Raw genomic sequence first — 6985 nt, 5'->3', positions numbered from 1 at the left:
AAATACAATATTATTCATATATATAAAACCTTAATCTCTTCAAATTAATTAATTTAGCTCATATCCATATTATGTAAATATAAGGAAGATGCTGAATAATAAGTAAATTTTAATAAGTCATGGATTCAAATATTTTCACCTTTCAATTCATACTTTTTCAAAGTAACCGTAATTGACCGGCACATGCTTAATGTGTTATCTTTTAATTCAATATGAATGTATATTTAATTATTATTTTTATAAAAATTCTCAATGATAGTATATTATTAAAAAAAAATTAAAAAAATAGAAAAATTAGACTAAAACTCATATATTAACAAAAACAATACATAAATAATCTATACTTATTTGTAAATATTTTAAAAAAAATAGATAGAAATCTATTATACCAATGAAAATACGTTCTATAAATAAAACATAAGTTAACAAATTTACTGCACATGCATTTATGAGAAATTTTAAACCTAATTTTTTACAGTAGTCAAGATAAATGTTCCACCCATTACAAAACATCCAAGTAGTTACTTTAGGTATCAGGTATCCATTATGTATTATTTATTTTATCATTGATATATTACTTAATTAATATTTATGTAATAACTATAATATATAATTAACACTTTTAAATTTTTTATTTATTTAAATTAATATTTATTAAAATTTCATTTAATTTACCTTTTAAGAAGTCACCACGTGTGAATAGAAAAATTGTGGTGCTGTTTAACAAACTATATGCACAGAGCATATATATTTTTAAAAATAGAAAAATGCGTTCTCTTCTTCTGACATCACTTTTATCCTTGCAATAGTTATTACTTTCGTATATAAACAGTGAATACCTATTTAATTAAAAAATGATTATTATCTCTTGAACAATTATCTTTCAGTCTCTTAATTAATAATCTAATTGACTTCTAATTATGCAACTTATTTTAGCAGTTTCCTTTAACAAATAATATTTAGCTAACTATTTTGGAACCAATTTTGAAAAAAATGTGAGTGATAAAGAATAATCTTTAAAACGATATTGGAGAATCTTTGACGCAGAGAATAAAGATAAATGGTGACAAGGTGTCTAATCCTTTAGTGGTCCCAAAATACCCTAATTTATCTCCTTTAATAACAAAATTAATAACAACATTTTATACTATTTAATATCTTCCACTTCTATCTTATAATAATGTTAAAAAATATTGTAAAAGTAAAATAATAATAATTCATATAAGTGATATACTCACTCAAACTATAAAGAAAAACACTAGAATCTCTCTCATCAAACTAGAAGTTGTTGGAGATCCCACATCGACTAGAAATTATAGTCTTTCATTGTATATAAGTGGGTGTAAACCTCAATCTTGTGAGTTGGTTTTATGGAGTTGAGTTATGATCAAAGTTCACTCCATAACATGGTATCAGAGTCATTTTCAAGTCTAGAAAGGATTTTTTCACAATATTATGTAATTTTTTTTTCTGAATTTAACAAAATGTTAGAGAAATGGATAATTTGTGTTTGAGAAATACGTTTTTCATTTTTTTTTTTGGTAATGAAATAATATGTTTGATGTACCACTTTTTTTTAATTTTTATTTTATTTTTTCAGAAATCGTGTAATATTCTTTTGTGTTTTTTAAACGATTAATGGGCAAAATATGAAGGTCAAAATGATGTATTTGAAGGTTGTTGAAAACTATTCCCTAAAGTATTCTTGGTTCTGATTTTGGTGAGTTTAAGTTTCTTTTCATATGAAACTTTGACACTGAATAATGTGTTTGATACTAATGTTAATGTTGTCTAAATAACTTGATTATGTCTATTCAGCACAATAAAATTGTCATCTTAAAAAAAGGTAACAACTCCTGAAAAATTATTTAGTGATTAATTTTTGTTAGATTTTCACCAAATTTTAACTAAATAATAATTTGTTGAGTTTTGTATAAATGAATAACACGAAAGTGAAATTATCATCTTCAAAATTTAAAATTTGGGAATCCTTAAGTGACCATAAAACTCTAAAGCAAAAACTTGATTTATTTATTCTACTTACAGAAGAGTCTTTTTGATCATGGCATTTGATAAAATTTTATATCGTCCTACCATAGATTTGACTCTTATCTACTTCCATTCATTTAAACCCTAGTTTTTTATTTTCAAAACAATAAGTCACATCTCATAATCAAATCACCAAGATATTTTCAGGAATTAGTCTGCCATTGATTGATGAGTTTGGTAAGTTGCAATAATATACAATGTTGTACATTCACCATGATATTTTAGATGCCACCAGAAAAGAAAAAGAAACATATGTATCTGGCTTACACTTAAAAAAACATTGCCCATAATTTCTGATGAATAGATTTTTTTTTTTCACCATTGCATTGAACTTGTGAATATAATAATTTTTCTAGTTGAACAATTGGAATTATTGGAGCTAATAAAATGAATTTATTATGTGTAAAGAGAAGTTTAACATGATACATTAGTGATCGAACATTAGCTAATACATCTTTAATCATAATCTAAAATTTTAATTCGATCCAATAATAAAAGATTCATGATAATCATATAAATAGACACAGATTTAAAGAATAAGGTACATCATCATTCAATACTAATAACACCGAATTTCGAATATCAAATTTCACTTGAACGTTGAAGTGTCTTTTGCAGGTATCATTCGAGCATGGAGTTCACGAAGACGAGAAGCAAGGGAGTGAAAGGAGAGCAGAAAGACCATCTCAACGAGAAGAGAGGACACGTATACCGATAAAAAAAAAACAATTATTCTCTTGATTTCAACCCAAATTGAGACCAAATAATTTTTTTAATTATGAAATTGAAAAAGGTTAAAAGGATAAAGAAGTGGGAATGTTTAGAATTTTGAGAAGACAAAAGAGTGTTTAAATTTGGAAAAAAGAATCTTACAGAAGTTAGATGGGAGTAGGGTTTGAACTAATTTCCTTTTCAGGATGTACAATTCGTACACAATTATGCATATTAAACTATTTTGTAACTGTAGATAAAAATGAAAGTTGTAGAAAGATGGTGTGGAATAATCCTAATCCATGCCAGCCTGGCCAGAGATACCTCCAAGTAAAAATCACATGGCACGTGAGGTGCACGCGCTAGGGCGTGTTTGGTTGGGGCCAATCTCAACACGGTTTAGGGATAAGGAATCCAATTTTGCAGTGGACCCACTTTCGATATTGCCTCAGATTACGTCTGGAACATTGCACACAGCAGAAAGATGCCTTTTTTCCTTTTTTGTTTCTGTTTTTTTTTCTAAATGCTTTTTTATTGCTCAAAAAGACAACCTTTTACAACCGTTAGATTCCAGTTATCTTCAACAGAATTAAGAATCTCCCTCCCTCCACAAATTCCCCCTTTTTTTCTTTATTTATTAAGATTCACACCTTTATTTTTATTAATATTATTATTCATTGCTTAATATAATAATTGTTATTGAATTTAATAATAATATCTTATTCTTATCTTAACCATGCAGTTTGAATTGTTCCCTCCGGTTTCCCGCATCTCCACTGCTTTTGTCGGATGCTTACAATCAAAGAATCCACACCTACAAACAATTCACCCCAATTTCCAAAAATACCCTCATAACAATTCTATATCCTCACCACATCCCTTATTTACCCATCTCCTAAAAACACCATTTTCATTCATTAGATCTTAAAAAGTTTAAAACTTTTAAAAAAAAATCTCCCCCCTTATAAAAGTACTTCTTTATAAAATGGAAAAGGATTAAACTTTAAGCAGAAGGGTTACTTTATTTTATGGAATAAATTTAAATTATTTTTTTAATGCAAAAGGTTAGCTTAGATGACACTAACTAGTCAATCAGATAGATATAGCACATTTAATTAACAGGTTAATTATAGGGTCAAATATGATACTATTGAAATCAATGTGCTTTTGGGAAGGGAAAATTGGGTAAAAACAGACTAAATAATTTTTAGCAGAAGGAGTGTAGTGTAATAAGTGACCTTTCCATTTGAGATGTGTGCACAATTGTGCTTTGTTTTTTCTAGGTATAAAATAAGTTAACAGTAATGAAGTGTGAACTAAAATAATGGTACTAAAGGAGGTGGTGAGATATTAAAATTTCCAAGAATGGTGAAGTGCAGAATGGTAATTTTGTTGTTGGCGTAGCTTTCTGATATTGCTTGGTTATTATTATGTTATTCCCTAAAGCAGTCAAAGGGGAATCCTTATTCCAATGAAAGTAATGATAGCAAGGAATTGGAAAAGAAGGGGGTCTTGGATCATGAGTTGCAAGGATCTTTCAAATTTCAACTCAGAACAAAGTATTTGATTAGGTCAATTCAAGGAGGAAAAATAAAGGTGGAAACAAAGTGGGAAATATGGAATTTTGATTCTTGGTGACAAAGACAAGGTGGTGTGGTGGGTGAGGGGTTACTTGACCTAGTGGTTTCTGGAAGGGTAGCTGTAGCTAGTTGCCAAACCAATCCTCCAAACTTTTATGTCCAAAGCAAAGCATAATCTATTTTCAGCAGATACTCTTGAAATAGGAATCCAATAAATGGTATCTGTAACAGTTACTTGCCCAATTTTCACACTTTTCTACCTCTATCAAGCTAGCTTTCTTCACAAAACAAAAGGGTCACTGATTTTGGTTAATTTTATGACCAAAACTTTCTTGTTAACTACTGATATAATATGTACAACTTGTGTTTTTATGTGTCTGGTTTAGTAATAATAATCCTCTCACTACAGAAAACAAATCAACATTATCTATGAATTTAGATCTGCACAATCTGTAAAAGTAAATTTAACATTAGGATATTACAGGTAATGGTATAAATTTGATAGATTCTTGATTGGTGATTTCATGAGGAAAAAGTGGTTAGATTAACTGAAGGTCAGCTTCAACTTTACAATAGGTTCAGTGAAGAGGGCAATTTGGTTTGAGTTGGAAGAAAGTTAGAGAAGGGAAACTTTGTGTTTGATTGGATCCAGAGAACATAAGATACCTTATATAAGAGCTTTAGACAAATTCTCCCATCCAACTACCAAAATAAGAGCATCTTTCACGTGATGACAAGCTCATATTCATGGGTTAATTGCATTTGTGTCAGTCTTTCCCTCTCCCCCTTCATGAAGGCATCTATTTGTCCCCAATCCATGTGATCATAATAACAAGGGCCTTGATTTTTTGCCCCTTTCTCATGGAATATTTTCAAATAATGACTCATAGTACATCTAACATTTTTCACCACTTTGTGAACCTGGTTTTGGCTTTTAGAGTTTGGTGTCCTTGTCTTCTTTTAGAGATTGTTTTGTTTCTGACATTATTATTGTTGCTCTTGTTTGGCCCTTGCAACAAATCCACTTATTCTCATCTGTCACACACACACACAATACATCATGATTCATCATTAGCTCTTATATCTCCTCTTTCCTCCTTTTCTAACATGTTAATCACCTCCAAACTTTTTAATTCTTCAAACACAATCTCTCCACATCACCATCCATAAGCCTACAACTTCCCACACATTCTCTTACAATTTCAAACTTCCTCCTTCTCTTACACAATGATGGACTATTATTCTATAGGCCATTCTATATATATAAAGAGTGATAAATAGAAAAGAATGGAACAATCTCATACTCTATCCATCAAATTTGTTTCTGACAAAAGTTAATCAGCAAAATTGCAGTGGTGCCAGGACAATTTGTTTTCCACAAAAATAAGGAGTGTCTAAGGTTTCATATATGTCTTTGTGGGTGAAAAATATGTGTCGGACCCGATGAACTAGTGTCGGTCTCGGTGACTAACTCACCGGGTCAAAAAAATATTATAAAATATGCAATAAGTGAGTCATAACGATATTTTGTGAGTTATAACCGTATTTCGTGAGTCATAAATGATATTCTGAAATACATGAAAAATATCTCCGATGAATTAATTATGGAATGAAACATGTCCTTATTACTAAAGGACCTCAACTCATGTCACTTAATAACTGATACATGACCCATGATCGCCAGGGTCCATAACCAAGTGTATATAAATAAGATCCTTCATGAAGAAGTAAGGAAAGTTTTTCCCATTGACCAAAACACACTCTTAAAACTATAGTACTTATTTGAACATCGAAACATCTTTTGCAGATAACTCTCGACTGACCGAGCATCAACATTTGAGGAAGGAGACTTGAAGCAACTAGGAGATTACCGACACATCAGTAATTGTACGCCAAGTCACAGGTACTATCCGGCCCGATCTAGGCCCCTTTATCTATACAGTAATAGTATGTGTATATATTTATATTTTGTAAGTGAGAAAGTTTGACTGGGAAGGAAAATTGCAGTGGATAATTATGAGGAATGAATTTTACGCTTGATCTGTTGCTTCATGCGCATAACCAACAGTATAATGATAAGTGTTGTTATTCTCACAACGTGATGGTGCACTGAGACAGCAAAAGGGTCACTTTCCAGTTCAAGAATTTGCATTATAGCTTCCATTAGAAGAGTATTGCAGACTCACATTTTTATTTTGGTTGCTTTCGGACAAATATTCAACCATTATAATTCACCCATCCCAAAAAAGCTTTTTAAGATAACAGTAAAATCAATTGAAACCTGCATGCGTTTCTGCACATTCATTGCATAAATATACTACTTTCTATATTTTTTCAATGTATTTTGCTATTGTTTTATCTTAAGGGTATTGAAGAAAAAATTAATATTTTTTAGGGTTAACGTAATTTTTTTTTCCTGTGTATTAGTTTCAGATTTTTTTTTTTAAAAAAAGAGACAAAAAATTCCTTCTAAAGTCATGTCAAAATTCTGAATTGAAATTTGAAAATTCGTGATATTCATAGATCCATTAGCCATAAAAAAGACCACGAATAAGATTCAAACTGTGACTTGGCAAAACTTGGTAAAGCCATTATCGTTACACTATGAAATAATTGGAAACGTGTACGAAAACGCATGTAAGAAA

This window comes from Phaseolus vulgaris, chromosome 3 (assembly GCF_000499845.2).
Source record: "Phaseolus vulgaris cultivar G19833 chromosome 3, P. vulgaris v2.0, whole genome shotgun sequence".
Taxonomy (NCBI): Eukaryota; Viridiplantae; Streptophyta; class Magnoliopsida; order Fabales; family Fabaceae; genus Phaseolus; species Phaseolus vulgaris.
Note: the sequence above shows the minus strand (reverse complement) of the source record.